Here is a 12,039-nt window from a genome sequence, read left to right as displayed (position 1 = left end):
TTCACCCCCGCCTCTCTCTTCACCCCCGCCTCTCTCTTCACCCCCGCCTCCCTCTTCACCCCCGCCTCCCTCTTCACCCCCGCCTCCCTCTTCACCCCCGCCTCCCTCTTCACCCCCGCCTCCCTCTTCACCCCCGCCTCTCTCTTCACCCCCGCCTCTCTCTTCACCCCCGCCTCTCTCTTCACCCCCGCCTCTCTCTTCACCCCCGCCTCTCTCTTCACCCCCGCCTCTCTCTTCACCCCCGCCTCTCTCTTCACCCCCGCCTCTCTCTTCACCCCCGCCTCTCTCTTCACCCCCGCCTCTCTCTTCACCCCCGCCTCTCTCTTCACCCCCGCCTCTCTCTTCACCCCCGCCTCTCTCTTCACCCCCGCCTCTCTCTTCACCCCCGCCTCTCTCTTCACCCCCGCCTCTCTCTTCACCCCCGCCCTCTCTCTTCACCCCCGCCTCTCTCTTCACCCCCGCCTCTCTCTTCACCCCCGCCTCTCTCTTCACCCCCGCCTCTCTCTTCACCCCCGCCTCTCTCTTCACCCCCGCCTCTCTCTTCACCCCCGCCTCTCTCTTCACCCCCGCCTCTCTCTTCACCCCCGCCTCTCTCTTCACCCCCGCCTCTCTCTTCACCCCCGCCTCTCTCTTCACCCCCGCCTCTCTCTTCACCCCCGCCTCTCTCTTCACCCCCGCCTCTCTCTTCACCCCCGCCTCTCTCTTCACCCCCGCCTCTCTCTTCACCCCCGCCTCTCTCTTCACCCCCGCCTCTCTCTTCACCCCCGCCTCTCTCTTCACCCCCGCCTCTCTCTTCACCCCCGCCTCTCTCTTCACCCCCGCCTCTCTCTTCACCCCCGCCTCTCTCTTCACCCCCGCCTCTCTCTTCACCCCCGCCTCTCTCTTCACCCCCGCCTCTCTCTTCACCCCCGCCTCTCTCTTCACCCCCGCCTCTCTCTTCACCCCCGCCTCTCTCTTCACCCCCGCCTCTCTCTTCACCCCCGCCTCTCTCTTCACCCCCGCCTCTCTCTTCACCCCCGCCTCTCTCTTCACCCCCGCCTCTCTCTTCACCCCCGCCTCTCTCTTCACCCCCGCCTCTCTCTTCACCCCCGCCTCTCTCTTCACCCCCGCCTCTCTCTTCACCCCCGCCTCTCTCTTCACCCCCGCCTCTCTCTTCACCCCCGCCTCTCTCTTCACCCCCGCCTCTCTCTTCACCCCCGCCTCTCTCTTCACCCCCGCCTCTCTCTTCACCCCCGCCTCTCTCTTCACCCCCGCCTCTCTCTTCACCCCCGCCTCTCTCTTCACCCCCGCCTCTCTCTTCACCCCCGCCTCTCTCTTCACCCCCGCCTCTCTCTTCACCCCCGCCTCTCTCTTCACCCCCGCCTCTCTCTTCACCCCCGCCTCTCTCTTCACCCCCGCCTCTCTCTTCACCCCCGCCTCTCTCTTCACCCCCGCCTCTCTCTTCACCCCCGCCTCTCTCTTCACCCCCGCCTCTCTCTTCACCCCCGCCTCTCTCTTCACCCCCGCCTCTCTCTTCACCCCCGCCTCTCTCTTCACCCCCGCCTCTCTCTTCACCCCCGCCTCTCTCTTCACCCCCGCCTCTCTCTTCACCCCCGCCTCTCTCTTCACCCCCGCCTCTCTCTTCACCCCCGCCTCTCTCTTCACCCCCGCCTCTCTCTTCACCCCCGCCTCTCTCTTCACCCCCGCCTCTCTCTTCACCCCCGCCTCTCTCTTCACCCCCGCCTCTCTCTTCACCCCCGCCTCTCTCTTCACCCCCGCCTCTCTCTTCACCCCCGCCTCTCTCTTCACCCCCGCCTCTCTCTTCACCCCCGCCTCTCTCTTCACCCCCGCCTCTCTCTTCACCCCCGCCTCTCTCTTCACCCCCGCCTCTCTCTTCACCCCCGCCTCTCTCTTCACCCCCGCCTCTCTCTTCACCCCCGCCTCTCTCTTCACCCCCGCCTCTCTCTTCACCCCCGCCTCTCTCTTCACCCCCGCCTCTCTCTTCACCCCCGCCTCTCTCTTCACCCCCGCCTCTCTCTTCACCCCCGCCTCTCTCTTCACCCCCGCCTCTCTCTTCACCCCCGCCTCTCTCTTCACCCCCGCCTCTCTCTTCACCCCCGCCTCTCTCTCTTTGCCCCCCCCGCCTCTCTCTCTTTGCCCCCCCGCCTCTCTCTCTTTGCCCCCCCGCCTCTCTCTCTTTGCCCCCCCCGCCTCTCTCTCTTTGCCCCCCCCGCCTCTCTCTCTTTGCCCCCCCCGCCTCTCTCTCTTTGCCCCCCCCGCCTCTCTCTCTTTGCCCCCCCCGCCTCTCTCTCTTTGCCCCCCCCGCCTCTCTCTCTTTGCCCCCCCCGCCTCTCTCTCTTTGCCCCCCCCGCCTCTCTCTCTTTGCCCCCCCCGCCTCTCTCTCTTTGCCCCCCCGCCTCTCTCTCTTTGCCCCCCCCGCCTCTCTCTCTTTGCCCCCCCCGCCTCTCTCTCTTTGCCCCCCCCGCCTCTCTCTCTTTGCCCCCCCCGCCTCTCTCTCTTTGCCCCCCCCGCCTCTCTCTCTTTGCCCCCCCCGCCTCTCTCTCTTTGCCCCCCCCGCCTCTCTCTCTTTGCCCCCCCCGCCTCTCTCTCTTTGCCCCCCCCGCCTCTCTCTCTTTGCCCCCCCCGCCTCTCTCTCTTTGCCCCCCCCGCCTCTCTCTCTTTGCCCCCCCCGCCTCTCTCTCTTTGCCCCCCCCGCCTCTCTCTCTTTGCCCCCCCCGCCTCTCTCTCTTTGCCCCCCCGCCTCTCTCTCTTTGCCCCCCCCGCCTCTCTCTCTTTGCCCCCCCCGCCTCTCTCTCTTTGCCCCCCCCGCCTCTCTCTCTTTGCCCCCCCCGCCTCTCTCTCTTGCCCCCCCCGCCTCTCTCTCTTGCCCCCCCCGCCTCTCTCTCTTGCCCCCCCCGCCTCTCTCTCTTGCCCCCCCCGCCTCTCTCTCTTGCCCCCCCCGCCTCTCTCTCTTGCCCCCCCCGCCTCTCTCTCTTGCCCCCCCCGCCTCTCTCTCTTGCCCCCCCCGCCTCTCTCTCTTGCCCCCCCGCCTCTCTCTCTTGCCCCCCCCGTCTCTCTCTCTTCCCCCGCCCCCCCCGTCTCTCTCTCTTCCCCCGCCCCCCCCCCGTCTCTCTCTCTTGCCCCCCCCGTCTCTCTCTCTTGCCCCCCCCGTCTCTCTCTCTTCCCCCGCCCCCCCCCCGTCTCTCTCTCTCTGCCCCCCCTCTCTGTGATTCCCTTTCTGCGCTGTCCATCAGAGCCACCTGCCAATATGAAATGTATCCTCTGCTGTATCAACATCCTGTCTGATCAGCGCGCACACTGATTTTACATTTGAAGGGGGGACCTATTGGAGTTTTTAAAAGAAATCTTGCTGTTTAAAAAACAGCTATCACTGCATTTGAAGATTACGTGCAGTCTGTTGATGTGGCAGCCTTCAACAAAGTGTAAAACAGCAACTAATGAACACTTAATAAAAATTGGCTTGTCCAGACAAAAAGAAAATGCCTGAAAGAGCTGCTGCAGGGCAGTTCCTGTAATCAGACTTGAGCACTGAACTCTGACTGTGACCTGTTCCTCGTTACAAACTAGCCAGAGATCTCAACCAAAGGCTGATGTGGCCCAAATGTAGGGCTGATTCAGATAGCAGGTCACTTCAAAGACATGTGTTCTCAGCAGTTAACTTTTTTATGCTACCATTTTTTAGTGTGCGTGTGTGCGTGAGTGTCTATAAAATGTTTAAAGAACAGTGTTAGAACAAGTGCTGATGAACTGCGTCTGATACGGTTGTTGGCTGGCACAGAGTTATTGATTCCGGGACCAGACTGATTCATCGAGTGCCACAATAACTCTGCGAATGATCTGTTGTTGGAATCTGCTACACAATAATGCAACAACCTAAAAGTCTCCTGAAACCATATGTTGTGGGGTTTAGCTAAGAGGGACATCGACAGCTACACGTGCTGACTGCATGGTATAATTCTGTGCTGCAGGAAATGACAGCTTTAAGGATCATCTACACAACTTCCCGAGGGATTCGGGGTTAAAGGCATCATGTGTTACTGGGTCAGACAAAACAGATGATTCCAGGTTTTATCCTCGGTTTGTACTGAGTTACCAGAATTTGGTTGAGACAGTGGTGGTGATGTTTCAACGGGTCTGTCTTGGAAAGTGGAAAACCTTTGGCATGGGGCTCCCACTCCTTGTTACCACTCCTTAAGAACACAAACTTGGCCCTTAAAATGCAAACTGACTGGATTTAGCTCAGCTGCGATTCCTCCTGTGGTTGAATATCTAGACACACACACACTGCTGCCACGTGGGTGAGGTATCAAGGAGCTATCACTACATCTTCCCATGTAAGTTGCTATGGTCAGCGCAGGGGAGTGACACTTCATGCTAAGTCTACATACATGTGGAACCAAAATCCTGCAGTCAAAGCCCACTGATCATCTCATTGAAGGCAGCAGTCGGTCAGTTTACGGAATGCAAGTGAGACTTTTCAGTCAGTTCTCGTCCTGCTCTGTAGCTGGGTCTCATTGTGCACCTGAAACTGGCCTGTCACTGTGCCACATACATGGCGTTGAATTCTATTAGAGCACCGGCCACTGTCATGGAGAACAGGGCCTGATTGGAAATAAACTGAGTAAGTGAAGAACAAGCAAGCAGCATTCCAACATACAGGGTGCAGTCTAAATTGGGTGTCTGAGATATCAATTCTATCTATGTGTGCTTAATATGGTGCCCTTTAAATCACATCTTCCTCATCCCTCAACAGTTTACAGTCAAGATATTCACCTGTGCATTTACCACGGAGGTTCCCTTGTTGAACAGCAACTCCTCAACACCATCGTCCAAGGGTTTCAGCCAACTTCTCACTGAAGTTACGCCAGCGAGACTCTGGGACAATTCAGGGCCGACGTTCCTTACCCACTACCTACAAGATTCAGACATGGATCCTCTGCTATGTTTTATTAGCTGAATTTAGCCAGGGCCAGAGTCGGGGTAGCACAATTGGCAGCAGTGAGCCTGGGTTAAGAGGAGAGAGGGATGAAACGAGATAAAACTGCTCACTTGCAAATGAACCTGCTGGAAGTATGGGAATGTGCATGCTGTGACATTATCAAGCACAGTTCTGGTGCCCTCCACACGCAGTGAGTGTATTGTTAGCAGTTGTTGTCAAAGGTGACATGTAAACACGTGTGATGTGCTAGAATACTTCCTCTCCCTGGTAAAAACATCAGTGTTTACAGGAGATAAGGCAGCACTCAGTCTTCTAACTTAGCGTTGCATAGTGTAGTTATGTAAAGTACAGTATTTGAAAGGATATGTGTGGAGGAGCACTGACAGATGCATTGCTGTGTTGGGTATTGGCTTTGGACTTTGGCTGCACTGTTGCCATGTTATTAATTCCAGCCTCTTTGCTAATCGTTGGACAGTCACAGCCCATAAAACAGCCTAATTGCTTAATACCACCTAGCAGCCAGCATTGGTAGTATGCAAGTCAAGGATGATGCATTATGTGGGACAACCAATGAAAAGAAGTGAGTTAAAAAGAGAGGAAGTAATTATCCTTTTGCCAAATCTTCTGGAGTGAAGTGTGCCTCTGTACAATCTAAGGAAATAGTAGGGTTAGTTCTTCAAATACATTTCTCTGATGCTTTGAGCTGACCGTTGATAAGACACAATGGCATTTAATAGCAATGCCGAATGATTTAAAACAGCCCAGACTGTCCTCAGAAAATGCCAATTACTGTTTCTGAAATAGTGTCTGGAGCTGGTCTATTTATTATTTCACAATACCGGGAAATGGTAAATCTTCCCCCTCAAGCTGGTTTGTGTCGGGGGAAATTACCATTTCTCACTTGTTTCAGCATGTGTGTGGTGACTGTCTCATATTGTTACCCAGTGAGGGAGAGCTGTGCTTGTGGTGTAACTGTTCTTTACGTACAGCTAGTGAACTGAGCTAGCAGAGGATCTTACACTGTGACCAAGTGTAGCACTCTCCTGTAGCAGCGTGCAAGGATTCCTGAAGTGAAACGTGCCTGGAATTGGTATGACAGGGGAACTGTTAGTGTTAACAGTCTGCTACATCTGCTTTAAGTATTGGAATATTTTAAACTAGCTTTTAAACAATAATCACCCTGATGTTCCTGATTTTTTTTAAAAGGAAATGTAATGACATAAATCAGAAAGGATTCATTTTAGACTCCTATAATTTGAGTTCTCTGAAATAACTTTTACTTGAAGCATTCTTTAGAGGGTTGCGAACTCCAAGGATAGATGAACCCCAAACTGTGCTAACTTAAAGCATGCCATAAGTTACCACTGAGGGCAGCACAGTCTGATTCCATCTCACCACAGCTTGCAGCTGTACAGCAAGATGAAGCATTCTGTTTCTACACCGAGAGTGAGCCAAAGATTCATCCAAAGTGGTGACTCTGTTACTGACTCAATAGTAATTGGCATTGGTCATTCCTACAAGAGTAGCCGTGTGCTCAAAGGTGTTGTGATCTCAGTGAGGAAGTTGCTATTTTAGAAATTTGTATAAATGTACAGGAGGTTAAAGGGGAAAGATCAGTCAACATCACTGCTCTTGCTTTCTCTCTACAAAGGCTCCAAGTGCAATATGCATGTGTGCTGCATCTGTTGTGCGTAAGAGTAAATGATGTGGTACTGGCCCTCCTCCATGTTTGAATACCCCATCAACATGGAATGCCAAGCCTCATGAACAAGCGTTTAGCCTCTTGGTCAAAGTGTGAGAGGGGACCCCCAACACTCCAGAGGAGATAAAAGTTGGAGATAGATAATGTAGAGAACTGTACCTGACATTTTCCATCAGCTGAATTTGGTTTTGCTTAGCTCAGTTTGGGGGTCCTGTCTTCTCTAAATTCAATGATAGTGGGAGAGAGAGTTGTGGGAGTCTTCTAGACTGTGATCTCCTCGGTGGACAGTTCTGTACCCTGAGATAACTCCAGCTTGTTTGGTTGAGTTCTTTGGGGAAACCATATTGTGTAGTGTTTAGTATTGTCTGCGAACTGTGACAGTTTTGAAAGTTGCAATTTCGGAAAATGAATGATGGTTGAAGAGACCATGTCTCATGATAAGTTCTGGAATATTTCCAAAATGTTATCCTTGTGCACCTGTTACAAACAGCAAAACCAGAAGCCGCTGCTTGTCAGGGAATACCTGTCCTTTGGAGCAGCCAGCCGTAGGAAGCTATTCCAGTAATAAACTTACTTAATTGGAACACTCTGTTTCCTGGAAGTCCTAACTCGGGCTGTGAGGGAAAGCAAAATTAGCCTGTGCAGCAGAGTGTCATTCAGAAGTTTGACTTAGTTGTGCTCACTCAGGAACAGTGCATTATATTGTGTCCAGTATGTTTGGGGTCTGGTCTTGGGAGTGCTGTCTCCTGCCATTGAGTGCCTGCTTTTCATAGGTCTCCTGTGGACTTTGGCTGCTCCAGAGGATAGATAATTCCTTTCGTGAGGCTGTTCAGATGCCCGGGTAAACCGATAGATGTGGCTCATTAGGTTTCTGAAAACTTTTCCTTTTTCTGCCTGTTACTGATGTTCATTCACCTTCCTTCCATGATATCGATTTATCATATTATTTACATGGCCAATAAAAAAAATCACAAAACAGCCTGGTTTGTGTGTGTTTTAAATGGAACCGATGGGCAAGATGTAGCAACCCAGTAATACTGTAACATGTATCTTGATGTGACAGTGACATGAGATAAATTTATCATGACATGATCGGCAGCACGGTGGTACAGTGGTTAGCACTGCTGCCTCAGCACCAGGGACCTGGGTAGCACAGTGGTTAGCACTGCTGCCTCAGTGCCAGGGACCTGGGTAGCACAGTGGTTAGCACTGCTGCCTCAGCACCAGGGACCTGGGTAGCACAGTGGTTAGCACTGCTGCCTCAGTGCCAGGGACCTGGGTAGCACAGTGGTTAGCACTGCTGCCTCAGTGCCAGGGACCTGGGTAGCACAGTGGTTAGCACTGCTGCCTCAGCACCAGGGACCTGGGTAGCACAGTGGTTAGCACTGCTGCCTCAGTGCCAGGGACCTGGGTTCGATTCCGGCCTTGGGTCTCTGTCTGTGTGGAGTTTGCACATTCTCCCCGTGTCTGCGGGGATTTCTTCCCAGTGCTCCGGTTTCCTCCAACGCTCCAAAGATGTACGGGTTAGGTTGATTGGCCATGATAAATTGCCCTTTAGTGTCAGGGGGACTAGGAGGGTAAATATGTGGGGATACGGGGATAAGACCTGGGTGGGATTGTTGTTGGTGCAGACTTGATGGGTCAAATGGCCTCCTTCTACACTGTAGATTCTATGAACATGTTAAATACACTAGTTGGAGTATGTGACATATCTTGTAATAACCTTTCTAGGTTTTGTGCATTTCTCCAATTCGATTTAATAAAATTCAGTAGAATTTGCAGAAATGCTAACTCCATTACCCTACACTTGGGCTCATCTCATTAACTTGGAACAAGCTGAAACCCAGAAAATCAAATGAGTACAACGATCCCAGATGAAATTCCTCCTGGACATTTCTGTTCCAGAGCGGAACCCCGCCTCGATAAACCGTAACTTTCATTTTTTGTCTAGAAATGTGGATGAATTGCGGGACAGCTGATTAACTTTTAACAAAAAGAACAAACCTTTAATTGAGTGGCTGGACAGGCCATTTTAGAGGGTGTTAAGAGTGGTTGCTGTGGCTCTGGAGTCACACACAGGCCAGACCAGCTAAGGACGACAAATTTCCTTCCCTAAAGAGCGGTGAACCAGATGGGTTTTTCTGACTCTCTGATATTTTGTGGTCATCATTGTGGACAACAAGCTTTCAATTCCCAATTTTATGAATTGATTTCAAATTCCAGCAGCTGCCATGGCAGGATTTGAACCCATGTCCACAGAATATTAGCCCAGGCCTCTGGATTACTAGTCCAGTGACATTACCACCATCTTCTCCCCCACTGTTTTACAGTATCAGCTGTGGCTCAGTGAGGAACAGTCTCACCTCCGCGGAAGAACGTTGTGAGTTGACTGAAGCATGTGATGTCGGCTGACATTCTAGGCAGTACTGCGGAACTACTTCAAGGTGAGAAATTAAACTGACCTCGCTCTCTCGGGCAGATGTAAACGATAGCATGGCACTATTTCAAAGAAAGAGTAGGAATGTCCTCCCTGGTGTTCCAACAATTATCCTTCAACCACTACTTAATTATCACATTGCTGCGCGTACCCCCATGCTGTGCACAAATTAGTGAGGGTTTCCTACATTACATGCACCTTAAACAAAAACTTAATTGCAAGGAGTTATCCATGGTATCCTGGCCGATATTTATCCCTTAATCAGTACCCAATATGACATTGCTGTTTGGAGTCTAAATTGGCTGCTGCATTCCTACAATGACTATACAAAAATGAAAAGTGCCATATAAATGCAAGTCTTTTGGTTGTAAAGTGCAGTGACACAGTCTAAAGGTGTAAATGGCGCGATTTAAATGGGTATCCTTTCTTCCCATCAACACGGAGCAAATCAGGATCTCTCTTCGAAACAAGTGGGCAACAAAAAAAAATTTGGTTTTAAGAATAAATCCATAATTGTGACGTAGGGAGAGAGAACGCCGGATTGAAACTTCACCAGTTTCTTTAGGCTTTCAATGTAGGTATGGTTGCCATGGTTACATTGTTAGATGTCAACATCCTTTAGGCAGTGAATGAGACTGGTTGCTCATTTTGATGCGTCAAGCTCTCGTTTTTCTGTTCGTGGTTTACAAGAGGCCGCACTTTCTGCTTTTTAGCCCGCACCTTTTTAACCCGCACCTTTTTAAAAAATGTATAAACGATGCACACATGAGGTCACAGTTTTGGAATGTGCCGGTAAGTGACGCAAGCCGTTTATGCTGGAGTTGTCGAAGCGTTGTGCAATTTGAAGGTAGCCCATAGCCACGATTGCAAAATCATATTTCTACAATTTGACTCAACACTAACGCACAAATGACAAGGTATCAATTGAGGGATAAATGATCAAGTCACTGGGGAAATCGATGGAACAGTGATTGGCCTGAAATGTTAACCCTTTCCCTCCACAGATGCTGGCTGACCTGAGATTTTCCAATGTTTCCTCATTTATCTTGAGAGTTTTAACAACAGGTTAAAGTCCAACAGGTTTATTTGGTAGCAAATGCCATTAGCTTTCGGAGCGCCTCTCCTTCATCAGATGGAGTGGAAATCTGCTCTTAAACAGGGCACAGAGACACAAAATCAAGTTACAGAATACTGATTAGAATGTAAATCTTTACAGCTACATTTAAAGATACAGACAATGTGAGTGGAAGGAGCATTAGGCACAGGTTAAAAAGATGTGTATTGTCTCCAGACAGGACAGCCCCTGGAGACAATACACATTTCATAGAAATCATAGAAACCCTACAGTACAGAAAGAGGCCATTCGGCCCATCGAGTCTGCACCGACCACAATCCCACCCAGGCCCTACCCCCATATCCCTCTAACCTACATATCTCAGGACACTAAGGGGCAATTTTTTTTTAGCATAGCCAATCAACCTAACCCGCACATCTTTGGACTGTGGGAGGAAACTGGAGCACCCAGAGGAAACCCACGCAGACACGAGGAGAATGTGCAAACTCCACACAGACAGTGACCCAAGCCGGGAATCAAACCCAGGTCCCTGGAGCTATGAAGCAGCAGTGCTAACCACTGTGCTACCGTGCCGCCCTGACCTGTGCCTAATGTTCCTTCCACTCACATTGTCTGTACCTTTAAATGTAGCTGTAAAGATTCGCATTCTAATCAGTATTCTGTAACTTGATTTTGTGTCTCTGTAAAAGAAGCAAGTAACATGAGGAGAATCCTTTTGATGCGCGGAGTGGTTAGAGTGTGGAATGCACTGTGTGAAAGTGTGCCAGATGCAGGTTCCATTGAAGCATTGAAAAGGGAATTAGTTGGAAGAATGTGTCGGTTCACGGGGAGGATGTGGGGGAGTGGCACAAAGTGAATTGCTCATTCGGAGAACTGGATGGTCGTCCCCTGCACTCTAATATTTCCCTGATTCTCTCTGGGATTTTGTTCCCTTGGTCTGCAATTCCATGCATTGCCTGTAAACATCCCGAGGTCTCTTTCAACTTCATCCGTGGCTGTTTCGTGACCACTCGGTGCTCACTTTTCACAGGGTTACAGAGAGAAGGTGGGGAAATGGAACAGGGTGGGTTACTCATTCTGAGAACCAGGGGCAGTCATGATGGATGAAATGGTAGCCTCCAGCACCATAACAATCCTGCAATCTCACTCTGTCTCAGCTGGAGCCCTACTCCTTTGCTTGAACAAGCTAATAATTCAGGCAGAAAACTCCATCATGCTTCAGGATGGAGGTAGGGGAGAGATTGAAGGTGGGAGAGGGTGGTAATCATAGAATGCCTATAGTGCAGGAGGAGGCCATTCAGCCCATCGAGCCTGCACCAACAACCATCCCACCAGGCCCTATCCCTGTAACCCCACATATTTACCCTGCTAACCCCTCTGACACTGAGATGCAATTTAACATGGCCAATCAACCTAACCTGCACATCTTTGGAGTGTGGGAGGAAACCCACACAGGCACGGGGAGAACGTGCAAACTCCACAAACAGTGACCCAAGGCCAACCCCGGTCCCTGTTTCTGAGGCAGCAGCGCTCACCAGTAATAAATCAGCAATCCCACAGTCGTGACGTCGCACATCGTTGGGTGTAAACAGTGTAAAATGTATCACGTAGAGTGTTAGCCATTTATTTTCCATTTGGAATTTTGTGAATTAATTGCTGTTCACTCTGCTTACATGACTGATAGTGCTTTTTTTAAATTCATGAGACATGGGCGTCGCTGGCTGGCCAGCATTTATTGCCCATCCCTAGCTGCCCAAAGGCAGGTGAGGGTCAACCACGTTGCTGTGGCTCTGGAGTCACATGTAGGCCAGACCGGGTAAGGACAGCAGATATTAGTGAACCAGATGGTTTTTTCTGACAATCGACAATGGTTTATGGTCATCAGT

This window comes from Mustelus asterias, chromosome 26 (assembly GCF_964213995.1).
Source record: "Mustelus asterias chromosome 26, sMusAst1.hap1.1, whole genome shotgun sequence".
NCBI lineage: Eukaryota > Metazoa > Chordata > Chondrichthyes > Carcharhiniformes > Triakidae > Mustelus > Mustelus asterias.
The sequence above is the reverse complement of the archived record's forward strand: the minus strand, read 5'-3'. Positions refer to the sequence as shown.